Genomic DNA, 11,484 nt, shown 5'->3' with positions numbered 1-11,484 from the left:
CAAACAGGTTTCTTAGGTTTCAAGAAAGTTGACATTTTATTAAAACTTAAACTCTAACTCGGTTAACGCCTACGGATACACGACGCACCCACGCTAGCATGCATATGCGAGACACACATGCAAATAGAGACAGAAAAGAGTAGAAGAAATAAAGTGGAAAGGTTTGAGGCAATATCTGAAGAATTATTTTTGTTACATGTCTTCAAGCTCACTGTATAGTTCTTGATTGTAGGTAGATCTTGCTTTTCGTTGGAGCCTAGTATTCTTCTTAAACCTTGTTCACTGTAGGAGACTTTTCTCTCTCAGGGTTCATGTGTCTTCAGTGGGTTTCAGTTCCTTGAGAAAGAGATGGGAGCAGACAGGAGGAGAGGAGGTCTTTTCAATCCAGGAGCCAAGAGCTTTCTCTCAGTTCAAAACTTTGTGGCAAGTTCAAATTCAAAAAAACTCAGGTGGCCCAGCAGGTTAGTCATGTGACTAGCTGGTGTGACCACATCCATTTGTGTATTCGGCCATCATAGCAGTTAGCCTGGAATGCGAGCTCTTCCACCCTCAACGTCTGGTAATCAAAAGTCCATTGTGGATTAAATTGGAACAGGGAATAACCCCTTTGTCCTTTCCAAGTACTGTCTCACCAGCCAAGGATCCATTGTGGGTTTTTTTTTTATAAAACAGTTCTTTCTTCACTCCAATAACAGTTTGAAATTAATGTGCTTCATTCTTGGCAGGTGGGAGCCTGCATGACAACACTTGTATGATATTTTCTCTTGTCCTACTCTGCTCTGAGGAGAACAATCCCAGTTTCTCCACATAACTGAAGTCCCTCATCCCTGCTACCATTCTGGTAAATCTCCTCTGCACCGTCTCCAAGACCTTGACATCTTTTCTAAAGTGTGGTGCCTCGAATTGGTACGGTGATAGGGAAAGTGGATAGCTCCATCAGCAGGCACAGGTACGAATAACTTTCTTCTGCACAGTAAACATTGCGAGGACAATCAGGGACAGGCAGTAAATGCTGGTCTTTGCCTGTGATGCTCAAATGCCAACAATGAATAAAAGGAACTGCTGGGAGGACTGCAAACATTGTATCGTTATTTAAAAAGGGAGGAGGGGATAGTCGGAGTAGTTACAAGCCAGTCAACCTAACTTCATGCACAGATTATTGGAAAACATTCTGAGAAACAGTATTAATTGTCATTTAGAAGGATATGATCAATCAGATAGTCAGCACCGATTTGTTAAGGGAAGGTCATGTCTATTTGGATTGAATCTTTTGAGGAGATAACAAGGAAGGTCGATGAGGGCAGTGCAGTGGATGTGGTCTACATTGATTTTAGAAAGGCTTTTGACAAGGTCCCACGTGGCAAACTGATCAGAAAAGTAAAAGCCCATGGGATCTAAGGTAAACTGGCAAGTTGGGTCCAAACTTAACTCAGTAGCAGGAAGTAAAGGGTAATGGCCGATGGGTGTTGTTGTGAGTGGAAGGCTGTTTCCAGTGGAGTTCAGTACTAGGTCCCTTGCCTTTTGTGGTATACATCAAGAATTATATATAAAAGGGGCTTGTTTAGGAAGATGGCAAATAATACAAAAATTAGCTGTGTGGTTGATAGTGAGGAAGAAAGCTGTAGCCTGCAGGAAGATATCAATCAGATGGATGGAACTGTGACAAATGTTCAATCTGGAGAAGTGTGAGGTAATGCATTTGGGGAAGGCTAACAAGGCAAGGGAATACACAATAAATGGTAGGATACTGAGAAGTATAGAGGAACAGAGGGACCTCGGAGTGCATGTCCACAGATCCCTGAAGGTGGCTGGACAGGTAGATAAGGTGGTCAAGAAGGCATATGGGATATTTACCTTTATTAGTCGAGGCATCAAATATAAGAGCGGGAGGTTATGCTGGAACTGTATAAAACATTAATTAGGTCACAGCTGGAGTACTGTGTGCAGTTCTGGTCACTGCACTATAGGAAAGATGTGATTGCGCTAGAGAGGGTACAGAGGAGATTTACAAGGATGTTGCCTGGGCTGGAGAATTTTAGTTATTAGGAAAAATTGGATACGCTGAGGTTGTTTTCTTTGAAATAGAGGAGGTTAAGGGGTGATCTAATTGAAGTGTATAAAATTACGAGGTCCCGATAGAGTGGACAGGAAGGGCCTATTTCCCTTAGCAGAGAGATCAAAAACCAGGTGGAAGATTTAGAGGGGAGTTGAGCAGAATGTTTTTCACCCAGAGGGCGGTGGGGGTCTGGAACTCGCTGTCTGAAAGGGTGGTAGAGGCAGAAATCCTGAGTACATTTGAAAAATACTTGGAAATGCAACTGTCACCTACAGGGCTACAGACTGAGAGCTGGAGAGTGGGATTAGACTGGATCACTCTTTACCGGCCAGTACAGACAAAATGGGCCAAATGGTCTCGTTCTGTAGCATTGATTTTCTATGAAAAATGCTACTACAAACAATGATTTAAAAATATCAGCTAAGATTAAAATCTACAGGAACAATCCTTCAAGATTTCTCACGCTAACTGGCAGGAGTACAATAAGCAAACAAACGGTTCATGCAAATCATTTTCCGAAGACCCACTGGCACAGAACCAGTCAACAACAATGAAATTAAATCTCAAAAGTAAAGTCCTCCGAATCAGCATTTCTCAAAAAAGAAATAACAGAAAACTAAACTTTCTTTTAAAAAGGTATTCAAACGTGCGATTCCTGAATCAAGTGAATAAAACTGAGGTTTCCTTTTAAAAAAAAACTTTTTTGTCAATTTCAGGCAGGCGGCACAATTACAAAGTACAACTCAGATATATCAATAGACAGTTAAATAAACATTCAAACCTTTTTTTAAAGAGTCTCGTCCTTCTTATCGCCGCCGCACCGATCTCCAGTATCTCTCTCTCTCTCTCTCTGTACAAATTCCAAACTTCAGTCGAACTTTTGAAATCACATATAAGTTTGTTAAGAGTTATTTCAGGAGCTTCCTTGCTAACTCCTCAGTGAATTTGTCGTTTTCAGGACAAGGGAAGGGTTTAAGTCGCGTATAACATGAAAAGAAAAAACAGCAACTTTACACTAAGTGGAGAAACTTTTCCTGCAGTCTTCAGTACCAGCACACGTGACCACGAGTCACTCCAAAAACTTTCGTTCATTCTCGGCTCTTTCCGGCTGCTGACCAGGGAGAGTGGAAAAGCAGTGAGCGAAACCACTGTGTCAGTCTTTTGAAGTGCAGTCACTTTTGTAATGCAGGAACCACAGCAGCCTATTTGTGCACAGCAAGATCGCACTGTACTTTCAATAGTGGACATGGGATTATTTACAACCATCTGAGAAGGCTGGTGGGATCTCAGTGCAAAAACAAACACTTGCATTTATATAGCGCCTTTCATAACCTCAGGATATCCCAAAGTGACTTACAGCCAATTAAGAACTTTTGAAGTAAAAGCAATATACTGAGGAGTTAGCAGATGCTGGAAATCTGAAATAAAAACAGAAAGTGCTAGAAACACTCAGCAGGTCTGGCAGCATCTGTGGAGAGAGAGGCAGAGTTTCAGGTCTGTGACCTTTAGAGTCATAGAGTTATACAGCACAGAAACAGGCCCTTCGGCCCATCGTGTCCATGCCGGCCATCAAACCTATCTATTCGAATATAAAAGCAAAATACTGCGGATGCTGGAAATCTGAAATAAAAACAAGAAATGCTGGAACCACTCAGCAGGTCGGGCAGCATCTGTGAAAAGAGAAGCAGAGTTAACGTTTCGGGTCAGTGACCCTTCTTCGGAACTGACAAATATTAGAAAAGTCCCAGGTTATAAGCAAGTGAGGTGGGGGTGGGGCAAGAGATAACAAAGGAGGTCTAGATTGGACCAGGCCACATAGCTGACCAAAAGGTCACGGAGCAAAAGCAAACAATATGTTAATGGTGTGTTGAAAGACAAAGCATTAGTACAGATTAGGTGTTAATACACTGAATATTGAACAGCAGCAAGTGCAAACCTGAAAAAAAACAGTGGGTAAGCAAACTGAACAAACTAAGATGAAATGAAATAAATGCAAAAAAAAGATGGTAAAAAATGTAAAAAAGAATGTAATAAAAAGAAGGAAGAAAAAATAACTAAAAATGAAAGTAAAATGGGGGGCCCATCATGCTCTGAAATGATTGAACTCATTGTTCAGTCCGGCAGGCTGTAGTGTGCCTAATCGGTAGATGAGATGCTGTTCCTCGAGCTTGCGTTGATGTTCACTGGAACACTGCAGCAATCCCAGGACAGAGATGTGAGCATGAGAGCAGGGGGGAGTGTTGAAACGGCAAGCAACCGGAAGCTCAGGGTCCTGCTTGCGGACTGAGCGGAGATGTTCCGCAAAGTGGTCGCCCAGTCTGCGCTTGGTCTCCCCAATGTAGAGGAGACCACACTGTGAGCAGCGAATACAGTATACTACATTGAAAGAAGTACAAGTAAATCGCTGCTTCACCTGAAAGGAGTGTTTGGGGCTTGGGATAGTGAGGAGAGAGGAGGTAAATGGGCAGGTATTACACCTCCTGCGATTGCAGGGGAAGGTGCCATGGGACGGGGACGAGATGGTGGGGGTAATGGAGGAGTGGACCAGGGTGTCGCGGAGGGAACGGTCCCTTCGGAATGCTGACAGGGGAAGGGAGGGGAAGATGCGACTGGTAGTGGCATCATGCTGGAGGTGGCGAAAATGGCGGAGGATGATCCTTTGGATATGGAGGCTGGTGGGATGAAAAGTGAGGACAAGGGGAACCCTGTCACGGTTCTGGGAGGGAGGGGAAGGGGTGAGGGTAGAGGTGCGGGGAATGGGTCGGACACGGTTGAAGACCCTGTCAACCACAGTGGGGGGAAATCCTCGGTTGAGGAAAAAGGAGGTCATATCAGAAGCGTTGTCATGGAAGGTAGCATCATCAGAGCAGATGCGTCGGAGACGGAGAAACTGGGAGAATGGAATGGAGCCCTTACAGGAGGTAGGGTGTGAAGGAGTGTAGTCGAGGTAGCTGTGGGAGTTGGTGGGCTTATAATAGATATTATTAGACAACCTATCCCCAGAGATGGAGACAGAGAAGTCGAGGAAGGGAAGGGAAGTGTCAGAGATGGACCATGTAAAGGTGAGAGAAGGGTGGAAATTGGAAGCAAAGTTGATAAAGTTTTCCATTCCTAATCCCATTTTCCAGCACTTGGCCCATAGCCTTGTATGCTTTGGCGTTTCAAGTGCTCATCTAAATACTTCTTAAATGTTGTGAGGGTTCCTGCCTCTACCACCTCTTCAGGCAGTGTGTTCCAGATTCCAACCACCCTCTGGGTGAATTAGTTTTTCCTCAACTCCCCTCTAAACCTCCTGCCCCTTACTTTAAATCTATGCCCCCTAGTTATTGACACCCCCGCTATCAATGCCCCTCATAATTTTGTACACCTCAATCATGTCCCCCCTCAGCCTTCTCTGCTCTAAGGAAAATAACCCCAGCCTATCCAGTCTCTCTTCATAGCTGAAATGCTCCAGCCCAGGTAACATCCTGGTGAATCTCCTCTGCAACCTCTCCAGTGCAATCACATTCTTCCTATAGTGTGGCAACCAGAACTGTACACAGTACTCCAGCTGTGGCCTAACCAGTGTTTTATACAGCTCCATCATAACCTCCCTGCTCTTATATTCTATGCCTCGGCTAATATAGGCAAGTAGCCCATATGCCTTCCTAACCACCTTAACTACCTAGGCTGCAGCCTTCAGTGATCTATGGACAAGTACACCAAGGTCCCTCTGTACTTCCTAGGGTCCTACCATCCATTGTATATTCCCTTGCCTTGTTAGTTCTCCCAAAATGCATCGCCACACACTTCTCAGAATTAAATTCCATTTGCCACAGCTCTGCCCATCTTACCAGCCCATCTATATCGTCCTGTAATCTAAGGCTTTCCTCCTCACTATTTACGACACTACCAATTTTTGTGTCATCTGCAAACTTACTGATCATACCTCCTATATTCACATCTAAATCATTAATGTACACTACAAACAGTAAGGGTCCCAGCACCGATCCCTGTGGTAACACCACTGGTCACAGGCTTCCAATCACAAAAACAGCCCTCGACCATCACCCTCTGCCTCCTGCCACTAAGTCAATTTTGAATCCAATTTGCCAAATTGCCCTGGATCCCATGGGCTCTTACCTTCTTAACCAATCTCCCATGCAGGACCTTATCAAAAGCCTTATCGAAGTCCATGTAGACTACATCAATTGCTTTACCCTCATCTACACATCTAGTCACCTCCTCGAAAAATTCAATCAAATTAGTTAGACATGATCTCTTCCTGACAAAGCCATGCTGACTATCCCTGATTAATCCCTGCCTCTCCAAGTGGAGATTAATCCTGAACCTCAGAATTTTTTCCAGTTTCCCGACCACTGATGTTAGACTCACCGGCCTGTAATTACCTGGTTTATCCCTGCTGCCCTTCTTGAATAATGGTACCACATTCGCTGTCCTCCAGTCCTCTGGTACCTCTCCTGTGGCCAGAGAGGATTTGAAAATTTGTGTCAGAGCCCCCGCTATCTCCTCCCTTGCCTCACATAACAGCCTGGGATACATCTCATCTGGGCCTGGGGATTTATCCACTTTCATCAGAACTGGCAAAGGTTAGAAAAGAATTGGTTTTTAAGTAAGTGAAGGGAGAGGAGGCTGCACGGGGAAGAGAACAAAAGGGAAGGTGTTTGATACGGCAGAGGGCAGGAGAGATTAAATAACAAAGCTGTCCTGGGACAAAGGCAAAGATTGTGTTAATGCTTCTGGTGAAAGACAAAGCATTAGTTCAGAGAGACGGTTAATAGCGGAATAATGAGCTGCTCCAGCAACAGTGGGGGGGGGACTCACCTGCTCTTCTTCAAAATACAACCAGGGATCTTTTACATCCACTTGAGGCGACAGACAGAGCCTCAGTTTAATGTCTCAACCAAAAGACATCACCTCCAACTGTGCAACACTCCCTCAGTGCTGCCCTGGGAGTATTGGCCGGGCTTTTGTCCTTGTACTGAGTGGGGCTTGATCATTCAGTCTCAGAGGCAACTGAGCTGCAGCTAACACAGCAATGGCTGCAGAATTGGGCTCATTACCCAGGATGATACAAGTAGTGGGTGGAAATCAGCCAGAGGTTCTGCTTGGTGGTCCAATGACCTCTGCAGGTGCGAACGTATCAGGTGAGGGCAGGTCAAAGTTCAGCCACCAATCAGTCCAAGGTGGGATAGCCTCATTGGCTAGACTCACATGTGAGGAATGGCCACTTGGGTGAGGTTGAGCCTGACCAGGGTCCTTCGATGACGTACATTCAGGGAGACAGGAGGAAGGAGAGGGAGGCACTGAAATGATATACTGGGGGAGGAATTACATAGAATTTATAGCACAGAAACAGGCCATTCGGCCCATCTGGTCTATGCCAGAGTTTATGCTTCACATGAGCCTCCTCCAGCTCTACAAACCTTATCGGCATATCCTTCTATTTCTTTCTCCCTCATGTGTTTATCCAGCTTCCCCTTAAATATTTCTCTACTATTCACCTCAACCACTCCCTGTGGTAGTGAGTTCCACATTCTCACCACTCTCTGGGTCAAGTTTCTCCTGAATTCCCTATTGGATTTATTAGTGACTGTCTTATATTGATGCTCTCTAGTTCTGGTCTTGGCCCACATCTTTATATCTACCCTCTCAAAACCTTTCATCATTTTGAAGACGTCTATCAGGTCACCAACCCCCTCAGCCTGCTTTTCTTTTCTACAGAAAAGAGCTCCAGCCTATTCAGTTTTGTCCTGATGGGTATAACCTCTCAGTTCACAAGACGACACCCTTGTAAATTGTTTCTTTACACCTTCTCCAGTGTCTCGATACGCTTTCTGTAATATGGAAACCAGAACTGTTCACAGGAGTTCCTCATGTGAGATCTTCAATTCTATTCCTCGAGAAATGAAACTCAGGGCTTTGGCTGTTTGATTTTATTTAATGGAACGTAGCTTTTAAGAGTCGGCACGTGAGTCAAGACTTGTGTGAATCAAGGATCATGTGACTTGTCTGAGCAGCGTGCACTGTCTACTGGGATGTGGACAGTGTGTGTATGCAAATGATAAGTTCTGTGAAAGGCTGATGTGTCACAGACTATTGGTAGGGTTTGGCAGGGCCGATAATGATTGAACAACATCTGATAAGAAATCTTTTCAAAAACTAAAGAAGAGTTTCACCACATTTGTTTACTGCACGCTCTGTGCACAGCCAGCAATCCTGGTGGCAGCAGCCAAACTCACTGAGACCTCTTGATGGGTACAAAGTCATGCTCACGTCAAGCTCTGGGTTCTATCACGTCAATGTCTAGACAGTTTCCACATTACAATCAGGTTCCTTTCAATGTTTAGTCACTGTATGTGTCAAGTCAGTAGCTATTGAGACTACTCCAAATTCCGACAACAGCACAGGATCTATTCCTGTCACGAGCTGTCCTCCACTTGCAATGATTTCAACTATTCCAACGCTCTCCTGGCCAGCCTCCCATCTCCCAGCCTCCGTAACCTTTAGCTCACCCAAAACTCTGCTGCTCGTATCCCAGCTCGCATCAAGTCCTGTTCCCCATTCCCCCCTAGTACTCACTGACCCACACTGGCTCTTTTTCCGGCAATGCCTCAATTTTAAAATTCTCATCCGTGTTTTCGAATTCCTCAATGGCCTCACTCCTCTGTAATCTCCCTCAGCCCCACAACCCTCTGAGATCTCTGCGCTCCTCCAATTTTTGCCTCTTGCCCATCCCCCTTTTTAATCGCTCCACCATTGGCGGCCTGCCGTCAGTGGCCGAGGCCCTAAGTTCTGAAATTCCCTCCCAAAACCCCTCCGCCTCTCTCTCTCCTCCTTTAAGATACTGCTTAAAACCCATGTCTTTGACTGAGCTTTAGGTCGCCTGTCCTGAATATCTCCTGATGTGGCCCGGGGTCAAATTTTGTTTGATAATTGCTCCTGTGAAGCACCTTGGGATGTTTTACTACATTAAAGGTGCTATATAAATGCAAGTTGTTGGCATTTCTCTTTGTGGCTTTGGTTCTGGATCATGGTCATGATGTATAGACACTAAGGTGGAGTTGTGTTTAAGGTGCGTTCTGTGGGGGGAAGGTTTGCCAAACAGGAATGAAAGATTAATCTCCAGACACTGCTGCAAGTGAACCCAGCAGAATGCCCCTTCTTCAAAATAGTGGCCGTGGGATCTTCTGCATCCACCTGAGAGGGCAGACAGGCCCTCAGTTTAATGTCTGAAAGACAGCACGTCTGGCAGTGCAGCACTGCCTCAGTGCTGGTACTGGGAATGTCAGTCTGCTTTAGGTCTCGAGAGTGGATCTTGTATTCATAACCCTCCAACTCTACGGCAACAGTGCTGACATTTCAGAATCTGTTCGACAGGTGGTTGCAGGAAAACTGGAGTGAAAGAAAAAAGAAATACTTGCATTTCTATCGTGCCTTTCGTGACCTCGGGCATCCCAAAGTGCTTCACAGCCCAATGAGGCATTTTTGAAGTGTAGTCGCTGTTGTGATGTAGAGAACGTGGCAGCCATTTTTTGCACAGCAAGATCCCATAAACAGCAAGGTGATAATGACCAGATAACCTGAGGGATAAGTATTGGTCCCAGGACCCCGGGGAGAACTCCCCTGCTCTGCTTCGAAATAGTGCCATGGGATCTCTTATGTCCACCCGAGAGGGCAGATGGGACCTTGGATTAATGTCTCAGCTGAAAAACAGCACCTCAGACAATGCGGCACTCCCTCAGTTTTGCACTCGGAATGTCAGTCTAGATTTTTGCGCTCTAATCCTGGAGAGGAATATGGGACCAGGGTGTGTACATGGGATTAGGATGACTGCGTGTTTGGAGGATAAACACCAACACGGACTGTTTGGGCTGTTTTTGTTTCATTAAATATAGTTGGCTAGAGTGACTTTGGAGGGAAATGCAAACACAACAGCAGGGGACTAACAATCTGGGATGGTGAGATCACTACAAGGGGACAGGAGCCACAGGGCTGCTTCTCGGCCTTTTGGCTAAGATCAAGTGTAGTATCTGTTCTTATCAGTTCCCTGGCAGGGGAAGAAACCATGATTAGTGGCCTTTGATCCTGTTCCAGGTATTTTTTTGAGCAAAATAGCTATAACCAATTCTCGAGCTTCCGGCCAGGGAGTGCGCAACACCGTTCGGGTGGTGGTGAAGGATAAGGAAGGAAATGCACCGGTTGATCGCACCTTCTTCATTAAGAAAATCCTCATCGATTGCTGTGGATTCCCAGTTGCAGACATCTTCTGCCTGTGGGATTTCCCCAGCAGTGGATACTTCGACGTGACGTTCCGGAACGTGGCGGGATGCATCAAGTTCCTGAAGGTGTTCAAGGAGAAAGGGGACCGGGCACCACTGTCGATCCTCACAGCGGAGCCGCTCTTCACGCTTCCGTCACAACGGGACCGGGTGGTGACGATTCACCTCTACAACCCCCATGTTCCGGTGGTGGATGTACTCACCTTTCTCACCAGGTACGTCGAGGTGGCCGGCAGCAGCACTGATGTCAAGGATCCATTTGGGATTTGGACCAGAAAGCAGAAGGTCAAGGTGACCTTGAAGGTCAATGCCAATGGAGCCATCATCCACCCTCCCTCCAGCTTCGCTATCGGGGGAAGTCGAGGCTTCTTGGTCTACGCTGGGCAGCCCAGAGTTTGTCGCACCTGTGGCAAATCTGGTCATGTGGCAGCCAACTGCAGCACAGTGGTCTGCAAGAAGGAAGGCCATCAGACCAAGGACTGTAGGCAGAGTAAGTGCTGCAACCTGTGTGGTGAGGCAGGCCACCTCTACAAAACCTGCCCCAAACGCTGCCTCAGTTATGCTCAGGCGGCAAGGTCCAAGGTAGGGCCAGGAGAAGGAACGGTGAATGCGTCTGGTGCTGGGAAGGAGACAAGCAACCCTCTCCGCAGTGAGGAACTTCAACCTGAGAAGGAGAAGAAAGGGGAGGCAGCTGAAACCAGCGACCCAGCACCTACCCTGCGCCTGGAAACCCCTCCTCCACAGACAGAATCAATGGAGGAGGAGGCAGCAGATGGACAAACAGGTCAGTGGCAAGTGGTGCAAAGGAAGACCACAAAGAAAAAACCTCCAAAAAAGGAACAGGCCACCACCCAAACTAGGGGCAAGAGGAGGCTACCGTCTGATCAGACCACAGCAGCTCCTCTTCACTGGACGAGGAAGTGCCGGAACGACGGCACCTGCAAAAGAAGCGGCAGAACTCAAAGGAGCTGGTAGATAAAGCCCCCCAGCCCCCGGGAACTGGAAGCTGTGATGGGCCCAGCACGCCCCAAAACTAAAGTGCCGAACTGAGTGACATGCCTAGCACATCACAGCTCCGGGGCACCAAGAGCACAGAATTGTCTGGCGCAGTTCAGCTCTGGGAACCTCGGAGCAGTGATGTCTTCG

General features: G+C 46.4%; 1 pseudogene; it reads left to right on the top strand.

Annotated features, from left to right (window-relative positions):
• The first annotated feature begins 10,050 nt into the window (after positions 1–10,050).
• On the top strand, positions 10,051–10,186 carry LOC137371614 (U2 spliceosomal RNA; annotated as a pseudogene).
• The last annotated feature ends 1,298 nt before the right edge of the window (positions 10,187–11,484 follow it).

This window comes from Heterodontus francisci, chromosome 6, assembly GCF_036365525.1.
Source record: "Heterodontus francisci isolate sHetFra1 chromosome 6, sHetFra1.hap1, whole genome shotgun sequence".
Lineage (NCBI taxonomy): Eukaryota > Metazoa > Chordata > Chondrichthyes > Heterodontiformes > Heterodontidae > Heterodontus > Heterodontus francisci.
The sequence above is the reverse complement of the archived record's forward strand: the minus strand, read 5'-3'. Positions and strand labels throughout refer to the sequence as shown.